The sequence below is a fragment of the Triticum urartu genome, chromosome 5 (assembly GCF_003073215.2).
Source record: "Triticum urartu cultivar G1812 chromosome 5, Tu2.1, whole genome shotgun sequence".
NCBI classification, from domain to species: Eukaryota; Viridiplantae; Streptophyta; class Magnoliopsida; order Poales; family Poaceae; genus Triticum; species Triticum urartu.
The window spans coordinates 625,586,739-625,613,878 of NC_053026.1; the positions used below are offsets into that span (position 1 = coordinate 625,586,739).

The 27,140-nt window shown below is 46.0% G+C and overlaps 1 long non-coding RNA gene across 1 annotated transcript; it reads left to right on the forward strand.

Moving 5' to 3' along the window:
• Positions 1-23,893: 23,893 nt before the first annotated feature.
• Positions 23,894-26,478, forward strand: LOC125506350. The gene is made up of 3 exons (XR_007282637.1): positions 23,894-24,203; positions 25,559-25,789; positions 26,035-26,478. It is a non-coding gene; the product is annotated as an uncharacterized LOC125506350 (long non-coding RNA).
• The last annotated feature ends 662 nt before the right edge of the window (positions 26,479-27,140 follow it).

A 27,140-nucleotide genomic window follows, 5' to 3' on the forward strand; every position in this document is an offset into this window, starting at 1 on the left:
TTTGAGTGGTGGGGTCCGTCGGGCCACGAGTCTGCTGGTTGGCCCTGCAGCAGACGGCGCGTGTCTGATCCTTAGGTCAGGTTCTCGTGACGGACCCGATCCACGGCTCCGCTCGTCAGCCTAACGTCCATTTCAAAAGACGAGCCCGGGGCGCTGGAGTACATCACTGCTCATCCCCATATACCGCTAGTCAACGTCAATTTCTTCCACCCGTATTTCTTGCCATGGACCCACTAGCGCAAATCCCTAGAGCTGGACGTATGACCAAGATAACATGTTCAGATGCAGTCCTCGTTTATTCTTGTTACAAACTGATGCAAAGATTTTGCACACAGGTCTTCTAGTTTACGCAAACTCATCAAATAATCCAATCAACCCAGTCACTGATATGACAGGGTGGCTGTGACATCTATCATATTATTATATATTGTTACGTGTATCATGTTCGTACTATAGCAAATAGCAAATCTTGGATCTTTCAATAGTATATCTAAGCACAACTGCACAAGCCAAGGTGAACAAGATAGGAGGTCATGTCTACGATGTAACAAGAGAGTGACCACTATTATATCAGTCTTGAAGTTAAGTCATTAGTTTTTCCTTTTTATTGTGTCTTGAACAGTTTTGTCTTCACAATGTAAGCTTAGTTATATGGTTACTCACTCTGTCATTGATCTTCAACAGTCTTGTATTCCATCATTTCTTCGCTATTTATTTTTGAGATAAATTTTCAGTCCTTCACTCATTGATTTCATCCCAACATACAAGTCTCTACTCATTTTCTTAGATTTTAGCATGAGTCTTGAAGTTAAGTCATTAGGTTTTTCCTTATTAGTATGTCTTCAACAATTTTGCCTGCACAATGTAGGCTTAGTTATGTGGCTACACACTCTGTCATTTGTCTTCGTTTTTTCCAATAAGTCTCTACTCATTCTGTTAGTTTTAGCATCAGTCTTGAAGTTAAGTCATTAGTTTTTCCTTATTAGCGTGTCCTCTATTGTTTTGTCTTTAGAATGTAGGCTTAGTTAAGTGGTTTTGGTTCAGGCTTCGGTCATATTAACCCGGGAAGTGGGCACTGTCTGCATCAGTTTTCTTAGTTAGGAATGTTTCAAAGTTTTGTCTTGTTTTAGACTGACCTTTTTGGTTTTGGACCACGTGTGCAACAAGGAATGCACGCAACAGGATGATGGTTGTCATCGACATCATCTAAAGAGAAGCCTTGAGGTCAATAAGGGTGGTGCTAGGGGGGGGGGGGGCTAGTTGTAGTTTTCCATTATGTTTTAACCATATGTAACCGTACCCCCACCCTTAGTTTGCGCTACACTTATTTTGATGTTGTTTGACACCTTATTCACACTGTTTGTTTTTAAGTGAACGATATATTTCATGTGCGTGTACGCACGTGTGTGGCTTGTAGGCACTAGAACCTTTTTTTCGAAATAGTATCAGCTATGCGTATGAGTGGTCAGTTACCAACGTTTCTCTTTGAGTGCGTGTTTTTTGTTCTTTTCCTGCTTCCTGATGTTCCAGTGATGTTTATCAAAATATCGAAACAAGGTTTGGTCCTCTATCCCCTATGCAATATCCCCCTCAGTGTTTCTTTTTTCTATTACACATCATAGTAGGTTTTGAAAAGAACCTATCATCCTTTTCAATGTTCTTTCTTTGGAAGAGATCATCAAATTTTTCCAATGGAAGAACAAGGGACTAAAGTTTTGTTGATGAATTTATTTTTTGTCCCATAGATTTATTTAGTTTTGCATTCTTTTTGTATACACCAATTCCCCTTTTTTGTTCTACTACATTTTGTATATACTAACCAAAATCAAGTATGTACCATGCATAGGTGGTGTAGAAAATTGCGTAGCTGGGTCAGTTTTTTCAGTCAAGAAACATAAAAAATGGAGCTATCTCTAATACCGAACATAACTTGTTTTTGGAGTGGCCCAAGGACACTGTGCATGGGGGTAGCCCAGCCGCGGGGTATCATGTGGGTGCGGTATGTTGAGAGCACCTAGTTGACGAGCGCTCCTTTGGGAGCCTCCCAACGATCACTTGGGGGTGGGCTACTTGGCGTGCTCTTAGCCACCGCCATGTATCGCATTTTGGGCGCTTCTTCCGGATTTTATTTTTATTTTTCTGGACGCGTTTTCGGCTTTTTAGATGGTTTTCCGGGTTTTTTTTCGACTTTTTGGTTTTCCACCGGTCATTCTTATCTTTTCGACATTTTTTTTTGAATTTTGTCCTTCCTTTTTTGCCATTTTTTTCTTCTTTTCGACAAAATTTTGAAAAAAACAAAATTGTGAAATAAAAAAACATTTTCCTGGTTCCATGAGAGGCATGGTTTTGATTCCGCGGGAGGCATGGTCGTGCCTTTCGGGAACAAAAAAAATGTGTTTTTTTTCTTCCGTGAGAGGCACCGTTTTGCTTCCGCTAGAGGCACGGTCGTGTCTCTCGAAAATAGAAAAAAATACTCGTTTTCTTTTTCTTTTTTCTTCCGTGAGAGACACGGTTTTGCTTCCGCGGGAGGCACGGCCGTGCCTCTCGGAAACAAAAAAAACATGTTTTCTCTTCTTTTTTCTTCTATGAGAGGCGCGATGTTGCTTCCGTGAGAAGCACGGGGCATGCCTCTCGGAAACGAAAAAAAACACATTTTTTTCTCTCTTTTTTTCCGCGAGAGGCACGGTTTTGCTTCCGTGAGAGGTATGGATTTGCTTCCGCGAGAGGCATGGCCGTGCCTCTCAAAAATGGATTCCGGAAAGGGGAAAAAATGTGCTCCTGATTCGGTTTTTTCTTCCGGTTTTTTCGTCCGCTTTTTTCATGAATAATAAATTTCATCAAAACCCATCAACGTGGGATCTAGTTTTGAAGATCTCGACGCGAAGAATCCAACGGTGAAAATGATTACAGAGTGGGATGCACGGTTTAAGAAATAAAATATTTTGAATAAACGGATCTACGAAAAAAGGGAAACTCCCATGTTGCCAGAAGTGGCGCATATGCAACGCACCACTTGTCACAGCCCGAGGAGGTGGGAATGATCTTTGGAAGGAGTACTCCTTAATTAGTGATTTCACGGTTTGTTTGGTGTGAGCGTGTGGGTAACGGGTTAGACACCGGCCTGGTAGGAAGGGGTGGTAGGGGAAAATCTAGCACGTGGAGTGGGCCAAGAAGCAAATTCGACCTAAACCCCAAATGAAATCAGCGATTTTTTTCACCCAGGACCGAACTAGAAACTAACAATGACACGTGTCAATTAAATGTTGGACAGCGAACCAACCCGTGGTTGGATGGTTAAGAGGACAGTGGTATTCCCAGCCTATCAGGGTTCAAGTCCTGCTGTTCGCATTTATTTCAGGATTTTCGGCGATACACTTTCACTGGTAGGAGACGTTCCCGTCACCTACGAGGAACCTACGATGACGTAGTAAATCTCAAGATGATATACTGGCTCAACCTCTCGAAGGTGCTCATAGAGATAGAATGTGCGTGTGTGCATTTATAGGGGTGAGTGTATACGCGTATATATGAGCGTTGCATCTGTACTGTGTTAAAGAAAACTAAATGTTGGATAAAAAAACCGGAATGAAAATCAGATGTGTGATGAGTAGACAGTCCCTAAAAGTAAGTTTCTCGAATCAACAGAAATACAGTTCCCACTGCTAGCCACAAACAAACATACATATTGCGGCCGGTCCGCCCCATCTCTGATGCCACTAGGCCATGGAGGTGCGAGGGACCCCGTTCTCGTTTTTTTTAGATTCAGCGTTTTGGTTAGGGTTATGTGGTGGCGGCGATGTCCCTTAGTAGGAATAACGTCTTTCATGTTCTATCCCCGTTCTGATGGTGTGTTTAGCATCGTCGGAGGGCGTGTGGATGTTTCTCTCCGTCGGATCTCGCAGGATTCGGTCGGTGCTGGTCTTCGGTGGATCTCTTTCGATCCGATCTTCGTTCGTTTCCGTTTGAGTGTTTACAGGTTTGATCCTTCTGATCTACAACTTTCTTCATCGGCGATGGTTGTTACTCTGGTGCGCTGTTCCTATGGGGCCTTTTCACGACGACTTCTCCCAACTGTCTACTACAACAAGATTTTCCCGGCTCCGGCGAGGAAGGGGCGATGACGGCGGCCTTTGGCTCGCTCCCGTGCTTGTAGTCGTTGCTAGGTGGTCCATGGACATGGTTGTAATTTTTATTACTTTTGATGTTCTTTGTACTGCCATGATTAAAGATCAATAGATTGGAAGTTTCTCGAAAAAAGAACAGAAATACAGTGCATATATAAAATTGAAACAAAAGATTTGACACGCGGCGCAGCGTGAAACCAAGTTGGAAGAGGGAAAACAAATCTATTTTCAGGTTTCCAGCCATGCGCCACCTCATACGCACATGGATTTCAACTTTCTACCTCTCACTCGCCATGCAAGCATGTGCAACAGCGGCCCTCACCCAAAGGCATGGGTGAACCGGTTCTCTAGCCGTTGGTGGAGGCAGAGTACGCGTCGCTGACTTGCTGGAGGGGCAGTTCCGTGACCAAAGGCGTCGAACATGCCGGACGGCTACGGGCCTCGAAGCATCTACAGTCCGGCGCCGAAATCCGCTTTAAACGTCCGGGCGGACGGTGTAGTTAGTGATTGGTCATAAAAAGATAACTCAGACGGGCTTCTCAAACGGGTTTTAAAGTTCGGGCTGACCGACACCCCTCATATCCCATGCCCTCCGCCTATTTAAGCCTGCTGACATCCCTCAACCCTAGCCACATCCATCCCTTCTTCTTCGTGTCGCCAACCCGAGCCCATCCATCTCTCTCTCTCTTTCTCTCTCTCTCTCTCTCCCCATTGCTTTTCCCACACCCTCCAGCTATGCCATGACTTGGCAAAAGTAGACCACGTATACTATGCTCATGCCGATGCGCTGGTTCCAGAGTGAGGAGATCCGGTCAAGGCCCACCGCCCGCATCGCTACCAGCCTGTGTAGGATCGAAAGTATGTCTAGAGGGGGTGATTAGACTACTTGACCAAATAAAAATCTAGTCTTTTTTCAATTTTAGTTCTTAGCAGATTTTAGCAACTTAGCACAAGTCAAGCAATCAACCTACACATGCAATTCTAAGAGTATAGCAGCGGAATGTAAACAATTGCATATGAAGATAAATGGAGGAGTTTGAGGGAGCAAACGCAATGTTGACACGGAGATTTTTATCCGTGGTTCCGATATGTGGTGCTATCGTACATCCACGTTGATGGAGACTTCAACCCACGAAGGGTAACGGTTGCCCGAGTCCACGGAGGGCTCCACTCACGAAGGATCCACGAAGAAGCAACCTTGTCTATCCCACCATGGTCGTCGCCCACGAAGGACTTGCCTCACTCGGGTAGATCTTCACGAAGTAGGCGATCTTCTTGCCCTTACAAACTCCTTGGTTCAACTCCACAATCTTGACGGAGGTTCCCAAGTGACACCTAGCCAATCTAGGAGACACCACTCTCCAAGAGGTAACAAATGGTGTGTTGATGATGAACTCCTTGCTCTTGTGCTTCAAATGATAGTCTCCCCAACACTCAACTCTCTCTCTCATAGGATTGGATTTGGTGGAAAGATGATTTGAGTGGAAAGCAACTTGGGGAAGGCTAGAGATCAAGATTTATGTGGCTGGAATCGAATATCTTGACCTCAACATAAGTGTAGGTGGTTCTCTCTCAGAAAATGTATGTTGGAAGTGTATGCATATTCTGATGGCTCTCTGCACGAATGAAGAGTGGGTGGAGGGGTATATATAGCCTCCACACAAAATCTAACCGTTACACACAATTTACCAAACTCGGTGGGACCGAATCATGAAACTCGGCCAGACCGATTTGATTCATAATGTGACCGTTAGGGTTTTCGGTGGGACCGACACGTCAACTCGGTGAGACCGATTTCGTTAGGGTTAGGGCATAACTTAATCTCGGTGAGACCGATTACACAAACTTGGTAAGACCGATTTTGGTAGTAGACAAACAAAGAGTTGGTCAGGCAAACTCGGTGGGATCGATTCACTCATCTCGGTTAGACCAAAACGTTACGAATGAGAAACAGAGAGTTTGTATTGCAATCTCGGTGGGACCGATCGCTCATCTCGGTTTGACCGAAACGTAACGAAGGAAAACAGAGAGATTACAATCCCATCTCGGTGAGACCGAGATCCCTATCAGTGAGACCGAATAGACTAGGGTTTCTGACAGTGGCTATGTCAACTGAACTCGGTGGCGCCGGATAGAAAGTTTCGGTGGGGCCGAGTTTGACTTTTTGGTTGGGACATATGTGGATGTGAGAAAGTAGTTGAGGGTTTTTGGAGCATATCACTAAGCACTTTGAGCAAGGAAATCATTAAGCAACACCTCACCCCCTCTTGATAGTATTGGCTTTTCCTATGGACTCAATGTGATCTTGGATCACTTAAAATGAAAAATATAGAGTCCTGAGCTTTGAGCTTGAGCCAATCCTTTGTCCTTAGCATTTTGAGGGGTCCACTTTTCTCATCCATGCCATACCAATCATTGAGCTTTCCTAAAATGTTTATCTTGAAATAGCATTAGCTCAATGAGCTATATGTTGTTAGGAATTACCAAAACCACCCAGGGATAGTTGCACTTTCAGCCTGCCTCCGGACTCGCCAAAGCCGGAGGAAAAGGAGGAGGAGGAGGGAGAGGAGCAGCTGGCTATGATGGAGATGGTGGATCCGGAGGTGGACAAGGCGAAGCAGCTGAAGGAGGAGCTAGTGCCAACTCCAGGCTTCAACATGAAGGGCGCGGAGGCGAAGTTCGTGGTCACCCAAAAGGTCGAGATGGCGGAGCAGCAAGCCACCCCGGAGTCCATCCAGGATGAGGCCTATGTAGAGCTCAACCACCAGTTCATCCGACAAGAACAGTAGGTGACTGACGCGCTTTTTGCCAAACTCGACATGGAGATGGAGGCGGAGACGGAGGCTGACGGGGAGCAGCCGCAGGAGCCGGAACTATGGATGTCACCCATGTACCTAGAGCTAGGCACGCAGATAGTGGACATCTCCGACGAGGATTATGGTAGTATAGGTTATTTGATCTACTTAGAACGTGAATTTTCTTGTTTGCATGCTTTATATGGACTAGCAAAAAAGACTGTGCATTGCAACGGGAGAAGAAAATACCGCACAGCTCTAACCCAATAACCATGACTAAGATCCAATAGGTCTTGCCAAGGTGTCTCTCTCTCTATCTCTATCTCTCGGCATAAGATGAGAAATCTATTTTTTTCATGCAAGATTTTGCTGAGGCGTACATGCACGGTTATCAGCAGTTTCTTTCGTCTCCAATTTGGGTTTGATGAGGTGTTCATTGCAATCCGGGTCGGTGTCATTATGAAAGAAAGATGGATCGTGCGCTATTAATTAAAGTTGGACCCTAAATTAAAAATATATTTAACAGGTAAATTAACATCACTCTCATATTCTACACATTTTTCTAATCAAATTTCATATATAACATGTTAAAATTGGAGTTAGGGTTTAAAATATATGGGTATTTTGAAAAGTGTCATTTGTTCTAGATGGACTACGGTTAATTATAAAAACAACATGAATTTTTCCGCTTAAATTCAAAAAAGATTCGTTTTCTGGGAGTGCCGGTTATTTACCAAAAAAGGGAGGGGGGTTTTCTACAAAACAGTAAAAAAACAGTTTCTTTCCTCATTTCATTGTGGATGCCGACTTAATTATCTGAAAACAGAGCAGTTTTTCTGTAAAAATGTTGGCGATGATGGGCAGAAGCAATCCATACTTTATAAGTAGGAATAGATTTAAGGTTTCAAATATGAGGTATCCTAATGCAGTTGAGGAAATTTGAGGTGTGATCGGTCACTGCCCGCGTCCGTGGGCGTTTGAGGGCCCAGATTTATCAGTTCGGCTACAGATGCTCTCACAAGTATATACATCGCAGTTGCGGTCATCCGATAGATGTCGTCAACTCATCATCCGTGTGGAAGAACAAGAGCTTGCATAGGCATCGCGAGGCATGTGGGAGTCACTACTAGGGATAAGCATAGCAGTAGCGCGGGTATTTGGTGTATCAGTATTGCGGGTACCCGCGCTACTGATATGGCGCTAAAGCTAACATGTAGTAGTAGCGCTGGTTGGCCCACGCTACTGCTATACATGGGTAGCAGTAGTAAGCTTTGGAGCAACACGCTAATGCTAATAGCTGCAACGCTTTTAATTAAGCCGCACTGCTGGTAAGAGCGCACTGCTGCTAACTTTATTCCCCTCGCTACTTCTAGTTTTATTAGTTTTTGTTTTTTCTGCATATTTGTTTTGTATTTGAACATGCTTTATACAATAATCTTTAGCATATCATGCACATACAAACGTAATCATAGCATATACATATAAATAGTCTCATCAAATCATGTCATCGTCATAATCATCATCCAACACAAAGTGGTCTCTCGTCATCATCTTCGGAAATAGTGATACAAGACTCGAATACTTGCAACTACATCGTCATCCATCTAAACAATGATATACGCGAGAAGAGCTATCACTATGAGTGAGAACGGAACTATGCAGTACATGAGACGGCGGTTATGAGTCCTCTCTCACGCTATCGTGAACCTCAAGTAACTAGCTTCTACTTCTTGTCTACTTTTGAAGCCTTTATGGCTGGCGCCCGAGACCCCCTCCACTTGCGCCTGACACTCAGGCCACTTGCCGTACACTCCCTGAACCTTCCCTTTGTACACGACATAGCACTGCTTCTTCGCCATCAAGAATCTAGGTACCTGTTAGAGATGCATCTTCATCAAGAGAATGTACAATCATATGCAACAAAATATACTTGAGCAACACGAAAAACAAAAGGGTTAGCAACTAGGTGCAACATATAGTAAACATACAAATAATCAATGCACTTCCATCGTACACAAACTAATTAACTAGAGGTACGCAGGTCATCGTACCCAAACTAACAAAGTAGCGTTACGCAAGTTCGGCAGGGACCGTGGACATCACAAAGTTTCATCGCTACAGAAACTATACAAGTTCAACCGACACATATCATCATCATCGGCATCATAAATCACTAGAAGTTCCATCCTTCCATATCATTGAGGATGCACCCTAGCTTCTTGAACGGCGTGAGGTCCTGACGTTGCATGCCTATGCGAGTTCAGACCTCAGCTCGTGATATAGGGCCGTGGTGGAACATCCCCTTCTCTTCGACGACTTCTTTCATGATGATCATCGCAATATCCCTCTGGATGCGAAAGAAGTCATATCTTAGTTTATAATCCGCTTCTCCATGAGATTCTACCCACTTGCGGATATGATCATTATTTCTACTTGTCATGCAAAGATTTTGGTGATCCCTTGTGAACTCCATCATGAGATGGAGGAGGTAGAATCCATCATTCTTGCTTGGTTTTGGGACAGGATGCAGCAGAAGTTAGTTTTATGCGAGAAACCCATCTTCTTGTTCCTTTGTTTCTTGATCTGCAGGTGGCCACCCCTCAAGCTGATGCCTTGGAGAGCATCATTTAGAATATTTATTACGTGGGTGTAGTCCTTCTTCTTGTAGTTTCTGGTAGGGTCAAAATACACGGCGTGGGAGACTCGCGGGTAAAGAACGATAAGGACGGCGCGCCCGTTGCTGCGGGGAAAAAATACCTCAAATTATTCTCCATATGAGCGAGAAGGAATGATTGAAATGTACGAAAGGGTTGTCCGGCACCGACTTACTTTGGATGATAAGGCAGGAGGACAATTTCCTGGTCCTTATTTTGTACCATGAAGTTTTTGGGGTACACCCTAGCAATTTTACGCTCAAAGTCGTCGAGACTCAAGAAAGACTCGTGCATGTAGTATGGATTCGCCACACAGATTTGCGAGACTTCTTCTCTCTTCATGACGGAGCTCATATGTAGCGCAAAAAGACGGACGATTGTACAATCGAGCCGCCTTGTCAGAAACATCTCGAAGATATGTTCAAACCGCATGAAGAACACCTCCGCGGGCTGTGTGTCGATGTAGCACTTCCCCTCAGGCACACGAGCCGCGTATGTCGGATATCCTAGATCCTTCGAGGCTAGTAGGCTTTTCTCAGTCGACAACACATGGTTGTGCAGTCTCTTGAGATCCCTTGATATTGCCTCCAGCGGTTTCGGCGGTAGCATCGGCTCGCCCATGACATGGAACATGGCCTCACCTTTGATAGGTACACGCTCTTGAAAATCCGCCGTCTGGCTGCTATGTGCTCTGGCTTGTTTGTAGGCAGCGGAGCCTCTCTTCCCCGGTCTATTCTTCTCCTTTTTCTTGGGCTGACCTTCCAGACCCTTCCTTAACCCCTGCCCCAATGTTGTCAGACTAAGCACTGTACGACCCTCGGCTAGTTGAGCCTGTGTTGAGGCAGCATCTTCAGGTGTGTCCTGTGAGGATTGCATGAAGAGAGACTTCTTGCAATCCCTGCTAGGATGTTCCTGCCCGGGCAGATCATCCATATCCTCATCAGCATGCTGATAGCCCGAGTCTTCATATGGCTGACTCATCATATCTAAGTCACCATCATAGGCACCTATATTGAGGAACCGAAGAGGTTCCTCGTCCATCTCATCATGCATACTTTGTTCTACGGGGGTGATTACATCAGCCACTATTGGACCCCCTTCATCACATCGTCCACCGCTCTCAGTCGACACTATAGGCGCTAGTAATTACGTAGGCGGGGTGGTGGTGTTCATACCTGCTTGTTGATGTGTGGTTATTGGTGTGCTCTCGGTCGACTCCAGACGAAGAAGATTCTTCGGCCATAGCAGCACCCCACCCTTGCAGTTTCCAATCCACGGCGGGGTCTCGTCGTCCTCTCCCCTAGCCATACTAGAGGAGGCAAATCCTCGTGCCCCGATTTCACACTCGACAAGGTAACCTTGAAGTGCCCATGGACATTGGCTGGACGTCGAACATGAGTTCCAAGGGCTTTGTTATCATCGCCTTTCCCACGTCCACCTTCTGGCCTTTGATCAAGTAGAGTACAGTGCACGGGGTTTCTTCGGCCTGCAAACACATGTCTGCGGCGTAAAACATCCGAAAGGCAACGAAAATGGAATATTCTAGATATATGTGAAGGAAATATGCCCTAGAGGCAATAATAAAGTTGTTATTTATATTTCCTTATATCATGATAAATGTTTATTATTCATGCTAGAATTGTATTAACCAGAAACTTAGTACATGTGTGAATACATAGACAAATAGAGTGTCACTAGTATGCCTCCACTTGACTGGCTCGTTAATCAAAGATGGTTAAGTTTCCTAGCCATAGACATGAGTTGTCATTTGATGAACGGGATCACATCATTAGAGAATGATGTGATTGACATGACCCATCCGTTAGCTTAGTACTATGATCGTTTAGTTTATTGCTATTGCTTTCTTCATGACTTATACATGTTCCTATGACTATGAGATTATGCAACTCCCAAATACCGAAGGAACACTTAGTGTGCTATCAAACGTCACAACGTAACTGATTGATTATAAAGATGCTCTACAGGTGTCTCCGATGGTGTTTGTTGAGTTGGCATAGATCGAGATTAGGATTTGTCACTCCGATTGTCGGAGAGGTATCTCTGGGCCCTCTCGGTAATGCACATCACTATGAGCCTTGCAAGAAATGTGACTAATGAGTTAGTTGTAGGATGATGCATTACGGAACAAGTAAAGAGACTTGCCGATAACGAGATTGTACTAGGTATGATGATACCGACGATCGAATCTCGGGGAAGTAACATACCAATGACAAAGGGCACAACGTATGTTGTTGTGCGGTTTGACCGATAAAGAGCTTCGTAGAATATGTAGGAGCCAATATGAGCATCTAGGTTCCGCTATTGGTTATTGAGCAGAGATATGTCTCGGTCATGTCTACATAGTTCTCGAATCCGTAAGGTCCGCAAGCTTAACGTTCGATGATGATATGTATTGTGAGTTATGTGATTTGATGTACCGAAGGTTGTTTGGAGTCCCGGATTTGATCACACACATGACGAAGAGTCTCGAAATGGTCGAGACATGAAGATTGATACATTGGAAGGTTATGTTTGGACACCGGAAAGGTTTCGGATAGGTTCGGGCATTTTCCGGAGCTACGGGGGGTTAATGGCCATCATGGGCCTTAGTGGAAGAGAGGAGGAGGTGGCCAGGTGGAGGCCCCCCCAAGCCCAATCCGAATTGGGGGGGGGGGCTTTCCTTCTCTCCCTCTTCCTCTTTCCTTCCCCTCCTAGTTGGACTAGGAAAGGGGGGAACCTACTCCTAGTAGGAGTAGGATTCCCCCCTTGGGGCGCACCCCATGAGGCCGGCCGCCCCCCTCCTCCCCTCATTTATATACGGGGGAGGGGGCACCCCATAGACACACAAGTTGATTTCTTAGCCATGTGCGGTGCCCCCCTCCACAGATTTCCACCTCGGTCATATTGTCGTAGTGCTTAGGTGAAGCCATGCGTCAGTAACTTCATCATCATCGTCACCACGCCGTCGTGCTGACGATACTCTCCCTCGGCCTCAGGTAGATCTAGAGTTCGAGGGATGTCACCGAGCTGAATGTGTGCAGATCGCGGAGGTGCCGTGCGTTCGGTACTTGATCGGTTGGATCGCGAAGACGTTCGACTTACATCAACCGCGTTACTAAACGCTTCCGCTTTCGGTCTACGAGGGTACGTGGACACACTCTCCCCTGCTCATTGCTATTCTCCTAGATAGATCTTGCGTGATCGTAGGATTTTTTTTTGAAATACTACGTTCCCCAACAGTGGCATCCGAGCGTCTATGCGTAGATGTTATATGCACGAAGTAGAACACAAAGGAGTTGTGGGCGTGGGTATATACATATCCACTACTAGGAAAAACTTATACATAGAATCTTACCAGTAGCGCGTGTTAAAATGAGGCGCTACTGCTACTTAGCAGTAGCGCGTGGTCAGAAAGGGCGCTACTGCTATCCATACGCTACACTTAGCAGTAGCGCGGCAGGAATAAAACACGCTACTACTATAAATTCCCACACCATTGCCGACATGCTAGGTATAGTAGTAGCGCCCTTCGACAAACCGCGCTACTGCTATCAAATTAGTAGTAGCGCGCTTTTAGGGTAGGGCGCTACTGCTAAGTTTGAACTTGTCCACAGGACGGGCCCAGCTTAGCAGTAGCGAGTTTGTGAGGAGCGCGCTACTACTACGGATTTTAGCAGCAGCGCGTTTTCTTTTCCCACGCTACTGCTAAAGCTATTTTGACATAACCACCACGCGGGCTTCCCTCCTCTACTTTCTCCCCCAATTCCCCACTCTCTCTTCTCCCCCTCGTCGCCTCCGCCGTAGCCCCTGCCCTCCTCGCCCTCCGCCGGAGCCCCTGCCCTCGCTCTTCGGTATAGCTCTCCTGCTCGGATGTGCGCCGCTGCCTCCCCCTCGACCTCTTGGGCTCTTTTCTGGATAAGAGTCGCCCTCAGACAGTCGTGTGCGCTCTATGCTCTCTCTCTCGTAGATTATTCACGCAGCCGTTCTTCAGAACCTGACGGAGACACTCCCCTGCCACTCGGTTACCGGATGAGCCGCCTTTATTTGGGTCGGCCCTCGACACTACCGCACTCTGCTCGCCAGCTCCTCTCCTGAACCTTGCCTGGGGTATTCAAGTATGGATATGTCATTTGTTCTCTGGATCCTCTTTGTTTGTTTGCACATCCAGTTCGCCGCCATCTGCCGACCCGCCTCGCCGCCGTCTCCCTCGACCCTGCCTCGCCGCCATCTCCGCCGACCCCGCCTCTGATCTTCCCCGACCGCCCTCGCGCGCCTCGGTGCCGCCGTCTCCCCCGACCCCATCTCTCTCTCCGCCCTCTGTAAGCACTCTCCCCTCCCCTCTTCTCTGCTCTCTGCTCTCTCTCTCTCTCTTTGTTAGTATGAACCCTAGCTATTTAGTGCTAGTTAGTATGAACCCTAGGCTATTTTTAGTGCTAGTTAGTTAATTACAATTAGTATGAACCCTAGTTAAAAAACTAGGACAGATTATTGGCTATTTTTTAGTGGTACTTAGTATGAACCCTAGGTTTCAAACTATTGCTATTTTTTAATTAAAGCAATTGTTGCTATTTATTATTTTTTAGTTAAAGCAATTGTTGCTATTTAAAAAAACTTCTTGCATTTTTCTTCAAGTTCTATATTTTTCTTCCTGCTATATGCAAATTTGAAGTGGACATGTGATTTGGACATGTCACATTTGGAATTTGGACATGTCATATTTGTACATGTGATGTTTTGGACATATGTTATATTTGGAAAATGATGATTATGTGCAGGGTAAATGATCCGAGCGGTTCTCGGGCGCCAGCCATAAATGGTTCAAAAGCAGACAAGAAGCAGAAGCTAGTTACTTGAGGTTCACGCTAAAGCTAGATAAATGGTTCATAACCGCCGCCTCATGTACTGCATAGTTCCGCTCTCACTCATAGTGATAGCTCTTCTTGTCTATATCATTATTTAGATGGATGACGATGTAGTTGCAAGTATTTGAGGCATCTCATAACTTGTATCGGTATTTCGAGAGAGACGTCATTTTGTGTTGGGTGATGACATGATCGATTTGATGAGGCTATTTGTATGTGTATGATATGATCAGATTTGTATGTGTATGATATGCTAGAGACTATTGTATAAAACACTAAACAAAATTCAGCAGCACAAAATATGGAGCAGAAAAAAATTCAGAAACTAATAACAGTAGCGCGGGCTATGGCTTTAGTAGCAGCGAGGTCTTAGCAGTAGCACCTTTTATACTAGGGCGCTATAGATATTAGTAGCAGCGTGTTTTTACGACGACCGCTGCTGCTATCCCTAGATAGCAGTAGCGCGGGTCAGCACGCGCTACTGTTAAGCGTTAGCTGTAGCGCCGTATCAGTAGCGCAGCTGCCCGCGCTACTGATAAGCATTTTACCCGCGCTACTGCTAGGCTTTTCCCTAGTAGTGATTGCTTGCCATCACTAGTTGTTTCTTGATTCGGCGGTATTGTTGGATGAAGTGGCCTGGACCGACCCTACATGACCGCGTTCATGAGACTGGTTCTACCGACGTGCTTTGCACATAGGTGGCTGGCGGGTGTCTATTTCTCCAACTTTAGTTGAATCAGATTCAATGAACAAGGTTCTTTCTGAAGATTAAAAAGCAATCACTATACCACGTCGTGGTTTTGATGCGTAGGTAAGAACGGTTCTTGCTAGAAGCCCGCGACAGCCACGTATAAACTTGCAGCAACAAAGTAGAGGACGTCTAACTTGCTTTTGCAGGGCTTGCTGTGATGTGATATGGTCAAGATGTGATGATATATAATTTATTGTATGAGATGATCATGTTTTGTAACAGTTATCGGCAACTGCCAGGAGCCATATGGTTGTCGCTTTATTGTATGAAATGCAAACGCCATGTAATTGCTTTACTTTATCACTAAGCGGTAGCGATAGTTGTAGAAGCAATAGTTGGCAAGACGACAACGATGCTTCTATGGAGATCAAGGTGTCAAGACGGTTACGATGGTGATCATGACGGTGCTTGGGAGATGGAGATCAAAGGCACAAGATGATGATGGCCATATCATATCACTTATTTGATTGCATGTGATGTTTATCTTTTTATGCATCTTATTTTGCTTAGTACGGCGGTAGCATTATAAGATGATCTCTCACTAAATTTCAAGGTATAAGTGTTCTTCCTGAGTATGAACCGTTGCTACAGTTCGTCGTGCCGAGACACCACATGATGATCGGATGTGATAAGCTCTACGTTCACATACAACGGGTGCAAGCCAGTTTTGCACACGCGGAATACTCGGGTTAAACTTGACAAGCCTAGCATATGCAGATATGGCCTCGGAACACTGAGAACGAAAGGTCAAGCATGAATCATATAGTAGATATGATCAACATAGTGATGTTCACCATTGAAAACTACTCCATCTCATGTGATGATTGGACATGGTTTAGTTGATTTGGATCACGTGATCACTTAGATGATTAGAGGGATGTCTATCTAAGTGGGAGTTCTTTAGTAATATGATTAATTGAACTTTAATTTATCATGAACATAGTACCTGATAGTATTTTGCATGTCTATGTTGTTGTAGATAAATGGCCCGTGCTACTGTTTAGTTGAATTTTAATGCGTTCCTAGAGAAAGCTAAGTTGAAAGATGATGGTAGCAACTACACGGATTGGGTCCGAAACTTGAGGATTATCCTCGTTGCTGTACAGAAGAATTACGTCCTGGAAGCACCACTAGGTGCAAGATCCGCTGCAGGAGCAACTCCAGATGTTGTGAACATCTGGCAGAGCAAAGCTGATGAATGCTCGATAGTTTAGTGTGCCATGCTTTACGACTTAGAATTGGGACTTCAACGACGTTTTGAACGTCATGGAGCATATGAGATGTTCCAAGAGTTGACGTTAATATTTCAAGTAAATGCCCGGATTGAGAGATATGAAGTCTCCAATAAGTTCTATAGCTACAAAATGGAGGAGAATAGTTCTGTCAGTGAACATATACTCAGAATGTCTGGGTACCACAACCACTTGACTCAACTGGGAGCTAATCTTCCTGATGATATTGTCATTGACAGAGTTCTTCAATCACTGCCACCAAGCTACAAAAGCTTCGTGATGAACTATAATATGCAAGGGATGAACAAGACAATTCCCGAGCTCTTCGCAATGCTAAAGGCTGCGGAGGTGGAAATCAAGAAGGAGCATCAAGTGTTGATGGTTAACAAAACCACTACTTTCAAGAAAAAGGGCAAAGGGAAGAAGGGTAACTTCAAGAAAAACGGCAAGCAAGTTGCTGCTCAAGTGAAGAAGCCCAAGTTTGGACCTAAGCCTGAGACTGAGTGCTTCTACTGTAAAGGGACTGGTCACTGGAAGCAGAACTGCCCCAAGTATTTGGCGAAAAAGAAGGATGGCAAAGCAAAAGGTATATTTGATATACATGTTATTGATGTGTACCTTACTAATGATAACAGTAGCGCCTGGGTATTTGATACTGGTTCTGTTGCTCATATTTGAGACTCGAAACAGGGGCTATGGATTAAGCGGAGATTGGCTAAGGACGAGGTAACGATGCGCGTGGGAAATGGTTCCAAAGTCGATGTGATCGCCGTCGGCACGCTACCTCTATATCTACCTTCGGGATTAGTTTTAGACCTAAATAATTGTTACTTGGTGCCAGCATTGAGCATGAACATTATATCTGGATCTTGTTTGATGCGAGACGGTTATTCATTTAAATCAGAGAATAATGGTTGTTCTATTTATGTGAGTAATATCTTTTATGGTCATGCACCCTTGATGGATGGTCTATTTTTGTTGAATATCGATAGTAGTGATACACATATTCATATTGAAGCCAAAAGATTCAGGTTTAATAATGATAGTGCAACTTATTTATGGCACTGCCGTTTAGGTCATATTGGTGTAAAGCGCATGAAGGAACTCCATACCGATGGGCTTTTCGAATCACTTGATGCTTCCGAACCATGCCTCATGGTCAAGATGACTAAGACTCCGTTCTCCGGAACAATGGGGCGAGCAACAGACTTGTTGGAAATAATACATACTGATGTATGCGGTCCAATGAGTATTGATGCTCGCGGCGGGTATCGTTATTTTCTGACCTTCATAGATGATTTGAGCAGATATGGGTATATCTGCTTGATGAAACATAAGTATGAAACATTTGAAAAGTTCAACGAATTTCAGAGTGAAGTGGAAAATCATCGTAATAAGAAAATAAATTTCTACGATCCGATCGTGGAGATGAATATTTGAGTCACGAGTTTGGTCTTCATTTGAAACAATGCGGAATAGTTTCGCAGCTCACGCCACCCGGAACACCACATCATAATGGTGTGTCCGAACATCGTAACCGCACTTTATTAGATATGGTGCGATCTATAATGACTCTTACTGATTTACCGCTATCGTTTTGGGTTATGCTTTAGAGACGACTGCATTCACGTTAAATAGGGCACCATCCAAATCCGTTGAGATGACACCATATGAACTGTGGTTTGGCAAGAAACCCAAGTTGTCGTTTCTTAGAGTTTGGGGTTGCGATGCTTATGTGAAAAAACTTCAACCTGATAAGCTCGAACCCAAATGGGAGAAATCTGTCTTCATAGGATACCCAAAGGAGACTGTTGGGTACACCTTCTATCACAGATCCGAAGGTAAGATATTCGTTGCTAAGAATGGATCCTTTCTAGAGAAGGAGTTTCTCTCGAAAAAAGTGAGTGGGAGGAAAGTAGAACTTGATGAGGTAACTATACCTGCTCCCTTATTGGAAAGTAGTTCATCACAGAAATGGGTTCCAGTGATTCCTACACCAATTAGTGAGGAAGCTAGTGATGATGATCATGAAACTTCTGATCAAGTTACTACTGAATCTCGTAGGTCAACCAGCGTAAGATCCGCACCAAAGTGGTACGGTAATCCTGTTCTGGAAGTCATGTTACTTGACCATGACGAACCTACGAACTATGAGGAAGCGATGATGAGCCCAGATTCCGCGAAATGGCTTGAGGCCATGAAATCTGAGATGAGATCCATGTATGAGAACAAAGTGTGGACTTTGGTTGACTTGCCCGATGATTGGCAAGCCATAGAGAATAAATGGATCTTCAAGAAGAAGACTGACGCTGACAGTAATATTACTGTCTACAAAGCTTGACTTGTTGCGAAAGGTTTTTGACAAGTTCAAGGAGTTGACTATGATGAGACCTTCTCACCCATAGCGATGCTTAAGTCTGTCCGAATCATGTTAGCAATTGCCACATTTTATGATTATGAAATTTGGCAAATGGATGTAAAAAGTGCATTCCTTAATGGATATCTTAAAGAAGAGTTGTATATGATGCAACCAGAAGGTTTTGTCGATTCAAAAGGTGCTAACAAAGTGTGCAAGCTCCAGCGGTCCATTTATGGACTGGTGCAAGCATCTCGGAGTTGGAATATACGCTTTGATAGTGTGATCAAAGCATATGGTTTTATACAGACTTTTGGAGAAGTCTGTATTTACAAGAAAGTGAGTGTGAGCTCTGTAGCATTTCTAATATTATATGTAGATGATGTATCGCTGATCGGAAATGATACTGAATTTCTAAATAGCATAAAAGGATACTTGAATAAGAATTTTTGAATGAAAGACCTGGATGAAGCTGCTTATATATCGGGCATCAAGATTTATAGAGATAGATCAAGACGCTTAATTGAACTTTCAAAAAGCACATACCTTGACAAAGTTTTGAAGAAGTTCAAAATGGATCAAGCAAAGAAAGGGTTCTTGCCTGTGTTACAAGGTGTGAAGTTGAGCCAGACTCAATGCTCGACCACTGCAGAAGATATTGAGAAAATGAAAGTCATCCCCTATGCTTCAGCCATAGATTCTATCATGTATGCATACCAGACCAGATGTGTGTCTTGCTATTAGTTTAGCAGGGAGGTACCAAACTAATCCAGGAGTGGATCACTGGACAACGGTCAAGAACATCCTGGAATACCTGAAAAGGAGTAAGGATATGTTTCTCATTTACGGAGGTGATAAAGAGTTCATCGTAAATGGTTACGTCAATGCAAGCTCTGACAGTGATCTGGATGACTCTAAGTCACAAACTGAATACGTATTTATATTGAATGGTGGAGTTGTCAATTGGTGAATGAATCAAACTGATTAAGTGATTAGATCTCTATCGGTTACCACGGAGGCAGGGAACAAGGCTCGTTTGAATGGCTCAAAGATGTCATAAATGAAGTTAATGAATGTGATGATGATGTACTATACTACTCAAGCGTAACAGTTTCAGTAAACAACGTCTCACATAGTACAGTTTTGTAGAAGGAAAATGCAACACAGATGCCCTACTACCTTACAAGTGTGTATGAGGAAGGAGATGTGAGGTCAGCTCTGATTGCCATGGTTCAATCGCTTCGACACGGAAAAAATAGAGCAGCGGCCGACCCTATTTTGGACCTTCGTCTAGCGTTTTTTAGGACTTAGGGGCAATCTAGGTCCCAGCGACGCCCCCTAGGACCGGCCCCAAGACGTTTAAATTCAAACATGATAATTCCCGCTACCAAAAAAACGCCACAAGTCAGACGATCAACACCTCAAGTCTGGCGATCACCATGCCACAGTTCGGCGAATCAATAACTTAAAAGTTCGCCGTTCAAAAGGAAGGACGCATAGGCAATTCATTAAATGGCGGCACCATCCACCGGTGTCGGACTGGTGGGAGTCGGCGTGCGCGGGCTGGTCGGCGTCGGCGCGGTTTCTGTGTTGGGCGTCGTGGAGGCGCCGCTCGGGCTGGGCGGCAGCATCGGGGTCAGTGTGGGAGTTGGCGCTGCCGTCGACAGCATCTGGTTCAGGATGAGGCCACACTCCGCCAGGTACCATGTCTTGACATGCTCGTCCATCGTCGCCATGTCGCCCCCCCCATCAGAAAAGTCAGGTCGGTGTTCCTCTTCTTCGCGGCGATGTTGGTCCGGAGCAGGTCGAGTTTGACGGCGCTGTTCGTCATCAACGCCGACCATCGCGCCTCGGTTTTCTCTTCCCTCTGGCCGGCGCGGGTCTTGGCATCGGCGATAGCTTTTGCAGACGCGCGGTAGCCGGCGCGGCGTCCTTCGCCGACTTGGCTCGTTTGTTGCCGTCTGTACACCCATCGACCAGGCCCGGTGTCGGCGCGCCCGGCTTGTACGTCTCCTTGGCCTTGGCGAGGGTGCGCCGGACTTCCGCCCGATTCTCGCACTTCTCGATCCGGGAGAACACGTGGAGGTACTTGAAATCTTGGTCGGTGCTGCTGTCCTGGCGAACATCTAGACCATCTGCGCCGAGGAACAAGTGTCGGCGACGCAAATGGCGAAAAATGAGCAAGAGACCGGCGTCATACCTGACCCTCGATGTTGGCGCCGCTCTCCGGGTGAGCCGCGATCTCCTCGAGGATCTCATGCCATTTGTTGCACGCCATTTGGATGATCGCCCAATGATTCACCATGGCCTTCGAGCCACTGCATGTGGACGCCGGCGAAGTAGGGGTCGACCAGCTTGCGCTCATCGAACTCCGACTTGATGCGCTCCCAGTACGTGTCGGCGTTCTGGTTCGTGCCAGTGATCAGGTCGAGGCAGACGATCTTCCATGCTTCGGCGAGGCACTCATCTTCTTTGGACGCCCACTTGATGCGCGGCTCGCCAGTCCTGGCCGCCCACTTCTTCTTTTTTCCTTCCCTCGCCGGAGCAGGCGCCGGCTCCTCCTCCTCCTCGTCCTCCTCGTCCTCTGGCTCCTCCTCGCTGTAGTCGAGCTTGTCGTCCATGTCGCCATTGAGGTCCATTGTATCTTCTTGGGCATTGAACCCGGGGGAGGCGACGGCGGCGGCCGAGCCGGTCGTGATGATGTTGTCCATGTCGGCCTCCGTCGTGTTGGGGTTGTCGAGATGCGACGACGAGGCTTGTGAGAAGAGCAGGCGCCATGGCGCAGAGGCGGCGTCGGGGAGGATGCGTATGCCGGCGGAGAGTAGGTGTACGGGGGTACTGGACACCGGCGAACGCGGGTGAGGGCATGCGCTGGGCGGGGTGGCCATGTGGAAAGGTGATGTTGGAGTTGAACCCGCCGTGCGCGTCGCCGTCGGCGTAGCCAGGCGAGGGCGCGCACCCCAAGGGGTGTGGCGACGGCGAGTAGCCGGCCGGCGACCCGACGCTCGGCTGGCTCCAGGGAGTGTGGCCGCCAGGCGGATTCATCATCCCCGCGTGAGCCGCCTCTGCTTGTTCCGCCACGGTCGCAGCCGCCCCCGCTGCCCTGTCCCGGGCCTTCTTGGCGTTGAGCCTGTTCCGCCAGTCAGTGGTGACAGCCTCCCGGCACTGAACCTCCGCATTCCGGTCGGTGTTCGACATGCCCGGTGGTTTGGACGGCGGTGCCCTCTGCTTCCTCTGCTTCGGCTGGGTGGCGTTGGCATCGGTGGCGGCGCGAGGGGCCGTGTACTTCCTCGGCGGCATGATGGCCAGATGGAGGGGAGATGGAGGAGAATGGTGGGAGAAGGGGGAATGATGGGAAATGGAGGGGGGTCAGCGGGAAAAGGGCCTTCTCGTCGACACAGCACACCCACGTGCCTTTTCGCTTCGGCCGGCGCCCGCAAGCGACCTCTGGGGACTTGGGTTCGGCTCGTGTTCGCCGGTTGTTATTTAGGTCCAAACCGGCGAAAAACGAGATCTTGAAGGTGCGACTGGGCCGATTTTTACACCGACGATAAAAAATAGCCCGGGGGAAGGGAAGCTGTTGTGGACGCGGCTGACGATGCTCTTAGCAGCTGGACCCAGACATAAGCTGCTCAACATCTCCCTCAACTCCGTCGACGCCGTGCTGCAGCGGCAGGTACGCGGCCGCACTCAGGAGCTAGAACACAAAGCTTCTCAAGCTCTCCCTCGCCTTCTTCGACGCCGTGTTGTAGCGGCGGGTACACGGTGACGCCATGTCTTCTTATCCGATCCTCTTCCTCTTTCCTCCGAAAGTGTCGCGTCTTTTCGTTCTTTCCAGCCTGAATCCACGTGCGTACCTTCCCTTACGTGCGCGCTCTCATCCAACCCGATCTCTTTCTTTTTCCTTCATATAAGCGTGTCGTGTTTCTCCCGTTATTTTTTTGAACACAATACAGACGCAAGCACTCATATACACGTTCATACACCCACCTCTATGAAAGCATACGCTGCCCTATGAGCACTTCCGAGAGACTGAGCCGACATATCATTTTGAAATTTAATCGGTCTTCTTGGAGCGTGCACTTTTCCGTTCTTGATTATATCAATTTTCTCTTAATTACTTCCCTTATTCTCAAGGTGGCTTGCTGATTGCAGATCATAGACATATATAAATTAGTGCAAATTGTAAAGGAGCGAGGTGATATACTAAGCGAATCCCTGTTTTGCACATGATCAGGACTTGGGACTTGGCTCAGTTTCTTTTTTCTTTTTGAAATTTAGGACTTGGCTCAGTTGGACATGGTCCTTGGCAGTAGTTGGCAGGTCGGTGTTCGATCACTCCTATTGGCAACTATCATGAGGGAATTATTATTTTTTGGGTTGTTTCTCTAATGATCTGCTGGTGGAGTGGGAGCAAGCCCAGCCGAGGCCCAATGAGTCTTCGTGGCCCAGGCGGGAAGCATACCACAGGTAGCGCTCAGGAATCGTTTTTTCAGGAGCCCAATAAGCAAAAAATCAGTACCACCTTGTATAGCAAATTCTTTTATCTTTTCTTAATTTTAATTTTTTTAATAATAAAGCACGGATTGACTCAGTGGGTTCACCGTCACAATACGCTTTCTTCCCGTGAATTTGCGCTTTCAGTTTTTTTCACCTATATTATTTTCTACATCCGAGATGGTACTATTGCTCAGCGGTCGTTCTGTCGTTGAACCCACGGCATCCATCGGGACTCTAGCCCGCTAAAAAAACACCCGCATCTTCCCCAGCCCGTACTCGGCACCCCATCGCATCGTCGTGCCCGCCGCCCAACTGCTCTCGGTCGTCGCCGGGGTTCCGCGGCCGCCGGCATCTTCCCCAGCCCGCACTCGGCACCCCATCGCATCGCCGTGCCTGCCGCCCAACTGCTCTCGGCCGTCGCTGGGGTTCCGCGGCCGCCTCGCTGATGATGTGGCATCGTTCCTACATGACGCCCCTCCCTCCTCCCATGGATCCTTCCATCCCCAAACGGAGCACCTACAGATGGTGAGGTAGGATCAGGCGAGGCCACGAGTAAACCAGCGGCCTCGCTGCCTACACCGTCCAGCACGGCGTCTCCATCCGCAACACCTCTGGTCACTAGCATACTTAGAGCTTCCTTGGGTTTGTGGAGGACATGTCCGGTTTCAGTAAGTTAGTTTCACTTTCACGAAGACAATGGAAACGCAGAAAAAGGAAAGCAGGTGGATTTAGAAATTTCAACATTGTAGAGCTCAGTTGAAAGGGAAAACAAGATTTATAGCATCCAGCCAGAGTGGTGATTCAATTTTTGATGATTTGTACTTTGATTGTGAGGTCGATGAAGACATGACATGGATTTGGGTGGGGCAGTGGGTTTGCTCGCGAGGAGGTGGGAAGGACGAAGATAGTGGAAGAACCTTGAGATGATGGTGATATTGTTGGAAATATTAGCACTTTTTCGATTAGACTTATCCACGAGTAAACAGTAAGCATGGCATAAAAGGTATGCATCTCATAGCAATACCTAAGCATACTAGCACGTACAGAACATAGAATCGAAACCTTCTATGAGCATCACATATATAGCTAGCATAAATACGAGTAAACGAGGGATGAACAGATTATCCCCCCCTGTTGGCCAGGCCACCGCGGCGGCTGCAGCAGCAGCCTCGACGTCGTCCGTGGCCTTCTTCTTAGCGGCGGCGTCGTCGGCCATGGTGTCGATGCAGAGGAAGTAGTGGAAGCAGAGGCGAACAGAGTTGGGGACGGATCGGGAGCAGTCGCGTCGAGACGCTCCCCAAAAACCTTCGACCAGCCGTGCACGCGGTCGTCGGGATGGGATTGCCGAAGGCAGCACAGAGTGAGGAAGAAAGTCGTGGGCCTTGCGGAGGCCCACGACCAAGTCAGCCCACTCCCGGCAAGGGAGTCGTTGTTCCCGGCAAGCGTCGCACCCCCAGCAAGGGGTCGACGAATCCTGGCAACGCGGGTCCTGGCAAGAGTCGCACCCCCGCAACCCGCGGCGCGCGCGCGTCGTGACAAGGCGAGGCGGGCGGCGGAGGAGGAGGAGCGCGCGTGTACCACTCCTCTTCCCAAGCTCCCAATGGTAAGTGGTAGAGCAGCCCTTATAAAGGGGTCTCAACTCTCCTCAACTAGCAAGGTGGGACTAAACTTCCCACCACCTGCCATCTCATACATGGGCCTCAAGATTAACCAGGGATTAGTGTCTTATATGGGCCTAAGCCCATTCATAGTCCAACAGATATTACTGACTCAATCCTTTATTAGCTCTATTTTTTATCTTTAAGGTGCATGAATGGTAACTTGTGCAAAACTACGCTTCCCTTGTCATTTGATAATTTTTGTCTTTATGGTGCTCATAACATATTTTTCATCTATACTTATATGAGTTTGTTACTTCCTTTTGGTCGAAGAATAAGATGGGTAACATATGCATTTCCGACTTAGCTTAACATTTTTTGAACAGAATTTCTATGAATTTTATACATGTATTGTGCTGAAGTCTGCGAAATAGATTAATGACCGAGAGTGTTTATAAGTTATCAAGTCGAGCACATAAGTCTGGAAAGTAGCTAATTTTCCCACTGAAAAGTAGATAGAGGTTTCTGTAGACATGGGACATTACTACATAGTATGCATATCCATCTTCTGAATTCTATGATTCTTCATACCTTGAGTCTGTTAAACGTCTATGCACCTTTCATTTGATGAGGTACATTCAAATTGGGTCTGTTCATAACTTTGATGAAAAAATATCTTCCCTTAGATGGTTAAGGTTCTAGAGCTCATTGCTATGAAAGGAGGCATAGATTTGATTCACGGAATTGCAACCAGAATTGGAGTGAGCGTGAGTAACAATCTCCTGCAGACAATACATTCTTTTGAAGCTACGGCTGCGGGATCGTACGGCAAAAAATTCCTTGTGCCTCGCCCGGTCTTCGCTGCCCTACTGGGCCACGGATGGGTCTTTTCTTATGGACCGTCCACGCAAAAAAAGGTACGACTGTAGGGGGATATGATGAACATGCAAGGAATATCCAACAGATCACCCTTACTACTATATTCCTGATCCACAAATGTCATCTTGGTCCCCTTACTACTATATTCCTGATCCACGATTGTCAACTTGGTCCCCTGTACGAGTTGATTACATGATGTCGTGTTCTCAAGTTTTAGTCTGAATTATTTATTAGATGCTTGAAGAAATTCACAACTAAGCAATTTTTTCTTCTGTCTTTTCAGTGATGGAAGGTAGATTGAGCTGATAAATTCCTGCACCCACCTTGAGGTCCATAACATTCTCCTAATTATATGCAGCACAATTCGTATAGATGTATTTGTTTGAGGGAGAAGCAATCAGAAGCAACAATATGTGATCATCATGTGTGCGAGAGATATCAAGAGTATGTGATGAGATGGCAAGAGTATGTGATATGTATTTCTGTCTACACTACTAATATCTATTGACTGTTCATGTTGATACAGTAGGTTCATGATTGATTATGGAAACAATAAAATTACTCGAGAAATATTTTATGTGTATGTACTTTGAGACTCGAGAGGCTGTTATTTACAGGGATTCTCTGTCCACTAGAGAGGTTGGTGTCAAATCAACATCGGAACAAGGGCATATAAGTGGAATGAGGTAAAGTCATTTTTTCTCTGTCTCCATGGTATGCTGATATGTTCAAAGCAGCATTTTAAATATTGATACATATAATTCATTGATTAACTCAAACAAATGACACTAGACATCAACTACTGCAATTGATCGATAATATTTGTTAGGTTGTAGTATCTATCTAACATCTAGAAGGTTCACAAGGTTATGTATATCTTTAAAATGTGGCACAGAGAGCAGAAGGTCTTAAATGCTTGCAGATCCTCACTTTTAAGAGCAGCACCTGGATCCAACGAACTAAATATGCAAGCACGCAAGACAGTGATGTTTTTTTTCCTCCATTAGCGAATCTTATTTTTCTAAGTCATATTTAGTTAGGAAGGCACCTATCTAGATTTTCTGAGAGACTGGCTACACGGTGCGACTTATCAGATTCAGATCCATCCTTTTCTTCTTGCTGCATCTTCTCGCACAGCTGTTCGCATGTTGTGCATGCTCCTTTATATCCTTTCATAGTGTATCTTCAGATTTTCAAAATGTTGCAAATTGGATGAAAACGTTTGAAATAATTGGATTTAAAAAAATAATACATTGTTATATTTTTTTTGCCCGGTGCAACGCACGAGCATTTGTACTAGTAAAAATAAAAAACAGGTAAAATTGTTGACGGTGAATCGACAGAAGCAATCAGTACTTTATTAGTAGGCAAAGATGTATGGCTCGGGGG